Source organism: Pleurodeles waltl, chromosome 5, assembly GCF_031143425.1.
Source record: "Pleurodeles waltl isolate 20211129_DDA chromosome 5, aPleWal1.hap1.20221129, whole genome shotgun sequence".
Lineage (NCBI taxonomy): Eukaryota > Metazoa > Chordata > Amphibia > Caudata > Salamandridae > Pleurodeles > Pleurodeles waltl.
The window spans coordinates 1136325302-1136337913 of record NC_090444.1 but is presented as its reverse complement, the minus strand read 5'-3'; the positions used below and the strand labels follow the sequence as shown (position 1 = coordinate 1136337913).

The 12612-nt window shown below is 47.5% G+C and overlaps 1 non-coding gene across 1 annotated transcript; it reads right to left on the bottom strand.

Moving 5' to 3' along the window:
- Window positions 1-10198: 10198 nt before the first annotated feature.
- LOC138297659 (U5 spliceosomal RNA) lies at window positions 10199-10318 on the bottom strand. The gene has a single exon (XR_011204204.1). It is a non-coding gene; the product is annotated as a U5 spliceosomal RNA (small nuclear RNA).
- Between the last annotated feature and the right edge of the window lie 2294 nt (window positions 10319-12612).

Here is a 12612-nt window from a genome sequence, read left to right as displayed (position 1 = left end):
TCCACTAGCAGCAGCGGAGGTGGAAGGCAGTTCAGAATTCTGGCTAGTGGCAGGGGCCCGCTGTTGTGAGACTGCCTCCCTCATAATATTGTCCATTTCTGCTAGCACCCCTGCTATGGAGACCAGGTTGGTGTTGATGGCCTGCAAGTGCTCCCTGATCCCCTGGTACTGTCCCTCCTGCAGCCGCCTGTTCTCTTGCACATTGTCCAGGATCTGGCCCATCGTGTCCTGGGAATGTTGGTAGGCTCCCAGGATCTCTGCAAGTTCCTCCTGGAGAGTCAGTTCCTTGGGCCTGTCATCCCCCGGCGCACAGCAGTCCTCCCAGTTTCCCTGTTGTCCTGTGCCTCTGTCCCCTGAACCTTATGCTGGGTGATTGCTGTGGTGGTGTTTCCAGATGGGGGAGGCTCTGTGGTTGTCTGTGACTGGGATTGGGCAACCGACTGTCCAGAGGTCCCGATGGGCCTGGTTGGTCATCCAGATCCAGGCTACCAAAGTTGCTGTCATCACTGTGGGCCTCTTCATTTGGGGGACTGGATATTGCTGGCACCTCCTCTCTGTTGACATTGGCTGGGATACCTGTGGGGATGTAAATGCTGTGTTATTGTTTCTGTGTGTGACATATTGTGCATCAGTGGCTTGCCCTCTTTGGTTGTATTTGCCCTGGCAGCTTTCACTTGTGTAAGTTGGTATGTGGTGGGCTAGCTGATTCTCTCTAGTGTGCATGCCTAGTCGTAGGTGTCCATGCAGGTCTGTGAGTGGTGTCCATGCATTGGTATGGCATGCAGGGCTTGTTATAGGGATGAGTGAGATGTGATGGTGGGGGGTGTGGGACGTGGTGATGTGATGGGAGTGAAGGGTGAGGGTGAGGGAGGGGGTACGTGATGTCATGCAGGTAGGGGGGTAGTAGTAGTATAGAGCTGACTTATAAGAGTCCAGTCCTCCTCCTACTCCGGCCAGGCCCTCAGGATGCATAATTGCCAAGACTTGCTCCTCCCATGTTTTTAGTTGTGGGGGAGGGGCTGGGGGTCCACCGCCAGTCCTCTGTTGTACAGAGAGTTGGTGTTTTGCTGCAATGAAACATACCTTCCCCGTAGGTCGTTCCAACTCTTCCTGATGTCATTCCTGGTTCTTGGGTGCTGTCCCACGGCGTTGACCATGTCCACGATTCTCTGCCATAGCTCCATCTTCCTACCTATCAATATCTGCTGCACCTGTGCTCCAAATACCTGTGGATCTACCCTGATGATTTCTTCCACCATGACCCTTAGCTCCTCCTCCGAGAATTTGGGGTGTCTTTGTGGGGCCATGGGTGTTGTGTGAGTTGTGTAGGTGAGGGTGTGTAAGTGATGTGTAGGGGTGTGTGATGTGAGGAGCGTGCGTGGTGTATAGGTGTAGGTAGTGTGTGGCTCTGGTTTTGTCTGTGGTCTTGGTATCGGTCTAGTGCCAATGGTTTGTAATGGCAAAGGGTTGTGGGTAATGTGGGTGTGTGTTTTATAGTGGTGTGGGTGTGTGTGTGTGGTGTGTGTATGGGTGTCAGGTGTGTGTTGTTTGAATTGTGCAATGTGTTGGTTTTGTTTGAGTGTGTGTATTTTGAGCACAACGGTATATACCGCCAATGGTTTACCGCCGTAGTGGGTTTTGATACTGCCAGTTTATCACTGACCTTTGGTGTGGCAGATTTCTGTCTGTGGGCGAATAGTAGCAACACAAAAGGATGATGGACGGAGTGCTGACAATGCAAACACTCACCCCCAGTCACAGATCTGGGTTTAATCCATCGTTTTTTTGCTGCCCATGCCATTCCAGTTTGGACCCAGCCATATGCAAATCAGTCTTGACCCTGTTCCCCATGGGAACAGTCCAGCCCGAACTGCCAGGCCAGGTCTTCCCTGGACTGGAAACAAGCATCCTGGGACCGGTTTCAGGGTTTCACCCCTCATCAGCCAGGCTAGCTTGAATCCAGTGGCATGGGAAGCACAGGACCCACGTCTGGGCATACCCTTCCCACTTAGGGCGACATTAGCAACACAAAAGGATGACGGACGGAGTGCTGACAATGCAAACACTCACCCCCAGTCACAGATCTGGGTTTAATCCATCGTTTTTTTGCTGCCCATGCCATTCCAGTTTGGACCCAGCCATATGCAAATCAGTCTTGACCCTGTTCCCCATGGGAACAGTCCAGCCCGAACTGCCAGGCCAGGTCTTCCCTGGACTGGAAACAAGCATCCTGGGACCGGTTTCAGGGTTTCACCCCTCATCAGCCAGGCTAGCTTGAATCCAGTGGCATGGGAAGCACGGGACCCACGTCTGGGCATACCCTTCCCGCTTAGGGCGACATTAGCAACACAAAAGGATGATGGACGGAGTGCTGACAATGCAAACACTCACCCCCAGTCACAGATCTGGGTTTAATCCATCGTTTTTTTGCTGCCCGAATAATGACAGATTAGTGTGTGTGTGTCATAATATGGTTAACGGATATCCCCCGCAGTGGTGGTATGTTGGCGGCAGTCAGCGTGGCAATAAGTGGGATATACCGCCAATGTCATAATGAGGGCCATAATATTTATCTGATAAGATTCAGGTCAAAACGATTAAGGTGCAATAAGTATATATTGAAATATCACTGTAAAGTGATATGAAGTGTCTTTAGACTCTTAAAAGCAACTAATGTCTCTTGCAAGCACAAAGTACCTGGTTTGCATTTATTTTTCACACAGGGAAGGTTTTGCGTCAATTTCCGGCGCTCGGTCTTGGATCCTCTTCGGTTTGTGGGGATTTCGGACGCCCCAGGGATGATGCGTTGAAGTCCGGTGCTTGCAGGATGAAGTCACAGTGGCTGCGTCGATCCAGTGGGCATTGCATGGAAATTTCTACTGCATGTCAGGCGCTACGTCGATTCCTCTCTGGAAGACGGGCTGCAACGTACTGGCCCGGCTGTGCGTCAATCGAGTGGGCCGTGCATCAAATTTCTGGCGCTGCATCAATCTTCTTGTTGCGAAGTCGGGCTGCGTCGTTCCAGTTCGGCGTGCAGTGAATTTGTCCCCGCTATGTAGGCTGTGCGTCATTTCTGGCAGGCTGGCGTCGATTTTCACCACACAGGGAGTTCTTCTTGTGGAGATGAATTATTTTTGGTCCTGCGACTTCAGGGAACAGGAGGCACGCTCTATCTAAGCCCTTGGAGAGCACTTCTCAGCACAGCCAAAGAGCAGAAAGGTAGCAGGACAACAGCAAGGCAACAGTCCTTCACAGAAAGCAGTCAGGTGAGTCCTTTGGGCAGCCAGGCAGTTTTCCTGGCAGGTTGCAGGTTCTGATTCAGTTTCTCTTCCCCAGGAAGTGTCTGTGACAAGAGTGTCTTGTCAGGAAGTGTCTGATGAAGTAGAGTGTCTGCCTCAGAAGTGTCTGAGTTGATAGGGTCAGAGACCCAGCTTAAATACCCAAATGTGCATTTGAAGTAGGGGAGTCCTCGTAGAGGATGTGGCAGTCCTTTGTGTGAGGGCAGGCTACTGTCCTTTGACATGTAAGCGCAGGCCCTCCACCCTCCCAGCCCAGGAAGACCCATTCAGTATGCAGATGTATGCAAGTTTGACTGAGCATCCTGTGTTTGGGGTTGTCTGAGTTAATGCACAAGGGAGCTGTCAACTAAACCTAGCCAGAAGTGGATTGGAAGGCACAGAAGAATTTAAGTGTAGAGAAATGCTCATTTTCTAAAAGTAGCATTTCTAAAATAGCAATATAAAATCCAATTTCACCATTAAGCAGAATTTTGTATCACCATTCTGGCCATACTAAATATGACCTGGCAACTCCTTTCAGAGCCGGATCTACCACTTAAACAGTATATGAGGGTAGCCCCAATGCTATCCTACGAAAGGAGCAGGCCTCACAGCAGTGTAAAAACAAATTTAGGAGTTTTACACTACCAGAACATATAGAACACAGATGTTCATGTCCTGCCTTTTACCTAAATAGCACCCTGCCCTATGAGCTACCTAGGGCCTACCTTAGGGGTGACTTATATGTGGAAAAGGGTGGGTTTAAGGCTTGGCAAGTCCTTTTAAATGCCATGTTGAAGTGGCAGTGAAACTACACATACAGCCACTGCAGAGGCAGGCCTGAGACATGGTTAGGGGGCTACTTATGTGGGTGGCACAACCAGTGCTGCAGCCCACTAGTAGCACTTAAGTTGCAGGCCATGGGCACATGTAGTGCACTTGACTAGGGACTTACAAGTAAATTAACTAAGCCAATTGGGTATGAGCCAATGTCACCATGTTTTAAGGAGAGAGTATGTGCACTTTACCACTGGTTAGCAGTGGTAAAGTGCGCAGATCCCTAAAGCCAGCAGAAATGAGGTCAGAAAAAGAGGAAGAGGAAGGCAAACAGTTTGGGGGTGATCCTACAAAAAGGCCATTTCCAACACCAGGGATTTGGGCATCACTGATACGTGAGATGGAGTCTGTAGAACCCCCTACAACAACAAAGATGGGTGCACCATACTTGTTGTTTCTGTGTTTCTGACATATTCCCTGAGGTTAGATTGACATTCCAAAAATATATGTATTGGACAGTGAGGAGACCAAGAATTGTGTTGTTGAACAAAATTTATTTGAGGTGTTCACAGAGTATTTTTTAATTGACTATGTATAAAAATTGTCAACAATCGTCTGTCTCCTGCGGACTCCTTCCACTGTGTTTCATAGGTCCCCCTCAAGGTCCTCACCCTCATCATCCTCCTCCTCCTCATTGTTGACACCTACTTGTCCATTCCAAGGGATATTATTTCTGACACCCATGTTGTGTAGGATATCACATACCAGTATGATCTTGCATACCAGTGGGGGTGCATAGAGGAGGCTTCCTCCTGTCAAGTCCAAGCACCTGAACCTGGATTTGAGAAAGCCAAAGCTCCTCTCCACCACATTGTGTGTCTTCCGGTGTGCTTCATTACAGGCACCCTGTTCATTTGTATTTGCAAATGGGGCCATGAACCATGGCTGTATGCCATAATCTTGGTCAGCTGCAAAGATAAGAGGGAGAAATTTAGTGAAGAGTTGAGAGTGACCATGAGTATTCCATGGCAGTAGTTTGTTGCAGTTTGAGTGGTGACTCAGAGGTGTTTGTGATGTTGTGCATGTTCCAGATCTTGTATTATGTTTCAATTTGACTGTGTTGATGTACGTGTCATTTTTGGGTACTGACTCAAGGACCTGTACATGGCCATCTTTATCCCAATACGTGTGCTCATCATGTTTGTAACATGTTATGTGAAGTCCATTTTATTTGCAGTGTCCTCATATTAGATGAAGGCTACCACCTCCTTGCAGCACAGTGGTGTCAGATGGGTAGCCAGCATAGTTGCCCTACAAAGCTAGCCTATTCCGTTGATGTAGGCATGTGGCATTACACATGCAGTGCAACACTTAGGCCCAAATTTACACTATTTCACCCAAAACTGGGCTAACGCAGTTTTGCGTGAAAAGGTTTAACGCCAGCTAGCATATTCCAAGACGCCGGCCGGGTGTCTTATTTATGGAATGGAGCAATCTGGTGCAAAAGGTGGGCTAACGTCATGGAGAGGGGGGGTTTTGCACCAACAAATGACGTTAGGCTGGTTAGAGGCACAAAAGATGACTCTAACCAGCCTAGCATCATTTCTTGATGCTAAACCTACCATACCACATGACTCCTGTCTTAGAAAATGCAGGAGTCATGCCCAGCACCCCAATGGCCAGCACAGGGGACAAGGGTCCCCACGGTATGGCCATTTCACCCAGTGCCCTGTAGGGGGACCCATTTCAGGTCCCCCAATGGCACTTAAAAAAATAAAATAATACTCACCTCTATTTACCTGTACTTACCTGGGATGGGGTCCCACCCTCCGCTGTCCCTATAGTGTGGGTCGGGGTGTCCCTGGAGCCTGGTGAGGGCACCTGTGGACTTATTTCATGGTGTTCCACCATGGAAATAGGCCCACAGGGCCCCTAACACCTGCCCTGACCCAGGCGTTAAATAATGGCGCTGAGCAAGCTTAGTGCCATTATTTAGGCCTGCCTCCCTCCCGTGCACCACTTTTGCACAAGGGGATAAATAATGCACCTGGGCCTTAGAGTCCTTTTTTGCCCAGGAATGCCTACCTTGCACCTCATTGACACAAGGTAGTTTCCCGCTAGCAAAAAATGACTTTATCTCCAAAACCTTGGCGCTATTATAATAATTATTAATATATTATAATTAGCACAAAAATAATTACGCTAGTTCAGTGCAAAGCAAGTATAAATCTGAGCTTTAGGGGCAGATTATGGTTGTGACAACCATCTTGGCCCTCATTACATATCTGGTGTTCTCAAGTATGCCAGACTCACAGTGGCAGTTGGACAGCTGCGGTCGTGGCAGTATGACCTCCACATTATGACCATGGTGGACCCACCAAGTGTGGACCGCCAGCATTGCCTGGTTGCCACCAGCCAGCTGCCTGGCAGTCCCAGCACTCTTAATCTGCCAGGGCAGCTCTGCAAGCAGCGCAGACCTCCGGATTTGGACTCCCAAATCTGCCATGCCTTTGCATGGCGGTTCCACAGCCATGCAAGGGCTGACAGAATGGGGTGTCAGGTGCCCCTTGGAGGCCTCTGCACTGGCCATGCACTTGACATGGGCAGTGCCGTGTCACACATGGACAGTTCTGTAGCACTTTCTAATGCACAAATTACATGCAGTAATAACCACTACCGGTGCTGCTGCACCCACCATAGTACCACATTGCAGCCGGATCACTTGTAAACCGGCTGCAATGTTTTGGCCCTCTTCCCAGCTGGGTCGGCGTATGGAATATTGTGTTTCCACTGAGAGGCCCAGCAGTGAACTCCTAATTAGGCCAGCAGAGTTTAGACCACAACGGCGGTCTAACTGTGGTGGAAGTTTAACAAGTGGCCTCTGCCGGACAACAAACTCAGGATGAGTATCCAGGTGTCCAAGGGTGTGTATCATATTTTAGCATAATGATCACATTTGGTATCAGTGTATGTCCTATCTTTTGAGTAATTGGATTTTCTGCCAGACTTACTACACATGCACAGTGCAAACTTTAGGAGGGGGCCCTGCTATATTTCTGTAAGGTCACTTAGTACAGTGCATCTATGTGCAGTCATGTCCTCCATACTCCTACAGGGGTCTACTATGGCATGCATGTACATTTCAGTTTAGCAGTGAATCTGCATCATGGTGTACTATTGTTAGTCTACAGTACAGGCATGATGGTGTTATTCCCCTACCACAAGTGGAACAAGATCTCCAAGGAAGAACTGATCTCCAACCTCGCACAAGCCCCACCTCCTAGTACCAACGACCGCAACACCGCCGCCCTCAACCTCACTTGATGGCTAGAAGCATGCAAAGACTCCCTCGCCCCACTCAAAAAACCCAACATCACCCGCAACAACAAGAGAGCCCCCTGGTTCACCGCAGAACTTCAATCTTCCAAACAAAAATGCCAGAAAATCGAGAAAGCCTGGCGCCAAGAACCTTCAGTGAGCAACTTCTCCACCCTCAAATCAGCCATGCGCAAACATCACCACCTCATCCGGGACCACCAAACGATCCTTCTACAAAGAACACATAAACGACAACGCGCACAACAGCAATGAACTTTTTGCCATCATTAAAGAACTCACCAAACCAAAATCCTGTGCCACGACCCTCCACACTCCCAAGACCTCTGCAACTCCCTCTCCAACTACTTCCACCGCAAGATCGTAGACATACACAAAAGCTTCACATTGGCGTCTCCCAACATCACCACCACTGACACATCCAACACCACAGCTCCCTGCTGCACCAACGTACTGAAATCCTGGACCCCCACCAACAATAAAGAAACTAGCAAAATCACTCAGGCTCCCCTACAGACCCCTGCCCCCACCACATCCTCAACAAAGCCAACAAAATCATCGCTCCCCAGCTCCGAGCCATCATCAACAGCTCCTTTGAGACCTCAACCTTTCTGGATATTTGGAAACACGCCGAAGTCAATGCTCTACTCAAAAAACCCAAAGCAGCCCCTGAAGACCTCACAAACTACCGTCCTATCTCTCTACTCCCCTTCCCCGCAAAGGTCATAGAGAAGATAGTAAACGAACAACTACCTCACTTCCTGGAGGACAACAACATACTCAACGTCTCCCAGTTTGGATTCCGCAAAAACCACAGCACGCGACCGCCCTCATCGCCTGCACAGATGACATCAGGACCAGATTGGACAAGGGCGAAACTGTCGCCCTCATCCTTTTAGACCTCTCCGCAGCATTCAACACCGTATGCCACCAAACCCTTCGCACACGCCTCTTCGATGCCGGAATTCGCCAAAAAGCCCTGGACTGGCTCACCTCCTTCCTCTCCGAAAGAACCCAAAGAGTTTGCCTCCCTCCTTTCCGGTCTCCTGCCACCAAGACCATCTGTGGGGTCCCCCAAGTATCCTCCCTTAGCCCCACCCTTTTCAATATCTACATGGCTCCACTCGCCATCATCATCCACCCCACACGGCCTCAACATAATTTCATACGCTGATGACACCCAGCTCATCATCTCCCTCACAAGGAACCCATCTACTGCCTAGAATAACCTACACACCGGATTCCTCGCCATCGCCAACTGGATGACAGCAAGCAACCTCAAACTGAACTCTGAAAAAAACGAGATCATCATCTTCGGTCCCAACAAGACAGCATGGAACGACTCATGGTGGCCCACCATCCTAGGACCACCCCCAACACTCACCACCCACGCACGCAATCTCGGCATCATACTGGACTCCTCTCTCTCCATGACTCAGCAAATCAATGCCATATCATCCTCCTGCTTCAACACTCTCCGCATGCTAGGCAAGACTTTCAAATGGATTCTCCTAGAAACAAGAAGAAAGGTCACCCAGGCCCTCATAAGCAGCAGACTGGACTACGGCAACGACCTCTACGCAGGGACCACAGCCAAACTTCAGAGAAAACTCCAGAGCATCCAGAACGCAGCAGCACGTCTCACCCTCAACCTCCCTCGCCACAAACACATCTCCGCCCACCTCAGATCCCTACACTGGCTGCCCATCAACAAAAGGATCATCTTCAAAATCCTAATCCACGCTCACAAAGCTCTCCACGACACTGGACCGGCCTACCTCAACGAACACATCAACTTCCACAACCTAACTCGACAGCTCCGTTCTGCTGACCTCGCAACAGTCCCCCGCATCCAACGCACCGCCTCCGGTGGCAGATCCTTCTCCCACCGAGCTGCCAAGACCTGGAACTCCCTCCCTACCAACCTACGCAAGACCCAGTACCTCCTAACTTTCAGAAATCACCTCAAAACTTGACTTTTTGAGCAGTAACCCCACCCCCCCCAGTGCCTTGAGACCCTACCGGGTGAGTAGCGCACTTAAAAAGTTTGATTGATTGATTGATTATGGGGCGCTAAATGTGGCATGTGAATTGTCAGTTGAGTAGTTGTGTCACCATTTCTCATGATTCTGCCCCATTGTCTATAATGGCAGGTACATTAGCCTTACGATGTGTGCAATTTGATGCATTTGACAGATGTATGTGCAGCCTACAGGTATGTCAGGCATGTGTAGATGGGATGTAGGTGTGGTTGGCGCCACTTGGTTGTCATTTGATGTGGATTATGCCTGAGTCTTCCATACCATGAATGAGGTAGGGATGTGTCTAGGTGTGACTTTCTTTACATGCTCATACAATAGGCCATTGACATGGCAGAGCTATTGATGGTTTGGTCTAATGTGTGTGAAATATACTCAGTAGTCAACCAGTGGACACTTGTAGTGGTTTGTGATCTTATTCTTTGAGCAAAGTGTCCATGGTTCTTCCTGTCCTTCACGTGGTGTGGCTGTGTTAAGTACATGTGGGTGTCTGTGTTTGTGATCCTTCCTTACCTGTTGTTATATATCACTGCTCTCCACATGATAGTGGATCCTTTCAGATGATATGGAGTTCTTTATGCAGCATGCATCCTTCTTATATGTCATAACAGGGCTATAGGTTAATCGTGTCACAGTAGGAATCACTCCCTAGAAGTGCGTTGACAGCTAACAAATGAGTTGACGGGTAAAAAACTGTTGCACTTAAGGAACAAGTAAATAATCAATCTTTCTACTATATAGTTATACTGTTGTTTACTAAATAAGGGTAACCCTGCACTTGGCCGGGCTTTCAAAAATTAAGTGAAACTCTTAAATGAAATGTCCACTCCACGGAAATCTTTAGTAAAAGGAGAAAGATTTATGTGGTTTGAAGAGAAACCAGAGTAAACATTTCTGGCCACCATCTGTGGTGCCAGGAAACACCGTTCCACAGACTGTACAGACTGTACAGGTGATTTAGTTTACTAAGTTCATTTTAGAAAACCTTTTAAAATACAACCAATTTATGGTAGTTGTTGTAATCTGGTGCATTGATAAAACACTTGTTCCCACAAAAAGAAACAGCAGTAGGACTCAGAATTGACATGAAATTATGGGTATGTAAATTTAGTCGTAGGTCACGTGACAGGAAAGGCTGCACCACAATAGTTTCCCTGCTCAAGTTGTAATGTCAGCTCCTTCAACTGTGCACATTTTGAATGGTTCCTCACACAGGCTCTTGTGAGGACCCGTGGTATTCAAGAAGAGGATTTTTAAAAGAGTACATCAAGGCATGCTCACTGGCTTGTTGCTATTCTTTCCGAGACAATGAATGAGCCAGTGTGTTTTGTACTTGAACCCCATAAGGCTGCATCAGGTGCTGTAACAAAACAAGTATTGGCAAAGAGGAATGAGTTAGAGCTATTAGCGTTGAAAATTCCCAACTGGACTTTTCTTGCCACATAAATTGAAAATGAAAAGTAAAACAGTTGAAATAAGTGAGCTGATTCAAAGCGCCACGGCCGCCATGAGCATGAGCACGAAGGAGAGATCCAAAAGGAAAAGTGCATTGCTCACAGTTAAATGTGTTGGCAAAAATGCAATTATCCATGTAACATGGTCAATGGCCAAGGCGGTAACAAAACTGCCCCAAGGAGGGACAAAGGTATAGCATTTACCAATGATAACAAAAGATTTTTGAAAGGCAAGCCCATGAACAAATGATAGTGATGGGCGTGCGGTGGGCATGGTTAAAAGCCCACAGATAGATTACAACAAGTCAGAGCACTTGCGGGCTCAGCCTAAAAAGAAGGCATCCATATTAATTTAGGCCTGCAATAACTCTTTGGTATGGTCTAATCATGGGACAACCCAACTTTCTTTACAGAATTCTAGTCAAGTGTACTGACTGATTTTGATGTGCCTTTTCTAGGGTAAGAACTACAACCTTCTCTTCAATAGGCAACATTTCCAATGGTACGGTCCCCTTTCTTTTCTCATGTTAAGCTTATGCCACTTTACATGAACAACTCACTGTGCAATGCTGGCCACATAGATAAGTACCATATCATTGGGTAATTCGGGTTTTGACTTCCCCAAAACTGATGCTCCATTCAGCACTCTGCAGCTGCCACCACCAGCACTAGGGCCTGATGCCCACCTGGCCTCTTGTTTCAGGATCCTCTGGTTACCCTCATAAGCCAGGATAGACTCTTTTTCATCTCTAACACGTTTTTTATGTCTTCCAGGACAAAAGGGGTGAGGCTATATTTTTCTTATCAGCATCTGTTATTTCTCCTCCACAGCATCCAATTTCAACTTCCCTTGTCTCTCAGCTCGTTTCCTCATACTCCAGTCTGTGAATGACACACTATTCTTATCCCAGGACAATGTAGTTTGACTTCCTTGTATAGATCTTTTTTCTATATATTCTACACATCCTTCTCCGTACTTACAGCACCTCCACCGAAGCCTGGAGGTCTGTCTCCTTGTCATCTATTTTGACTCTGTTGCCCATCTTTATCTCCTTTTTCTTGCACATTACCTTGGTATCTCTGACTGAAAGGCCAACAAGGCAAACATAAATCCACATCAATGTTCCCAAAAATCAAGATACAAACATGTATTCAAAATAGATCCTAATAAACAATTATTCTATTAAAAATGAAAAAAGTCAATCAAAAATAAAAATAATTTCCCCCAGAATCTGATAAAGGGCCTATTAATTATCAGCTGGTATAATTGTAAGTTAGTTACTGGACACATGTCTCATAACTGTCAGCCACTAAATACCAGTATGAGATTCTGCATTACTAGATTAAGGGAATGACCATAGGAAATTAGGAATCTAGGGTCAGATGTACTAAACTTTTTGCACGTCGCAAACAGCGAATTCTGCTGTTTGCGATGTGCAAAAAGCACATTGCGATGCCCAAACCCCCTTTTGCCATTCGGTAACCTGGTTACCGAATCGCAAAATGGAATTGCGAGTCGCAATAGGAAGGGGTGTGCCCTTCCTAATTGCGAGTCACAGCGCTATGTTGTATTGTTTTGTGACCGCGAACGCGGTCGCAAAACAATCGCAGTTAGCAACCATTTCAAATGGCATTAAAAACATTTTTCCAGAGCAGGCAGTGGTCCTATGGACCACTGCCTGCTCTGAAAAAATGAAACGAAAACGTGTCATTTTTAGTTTTGTAATG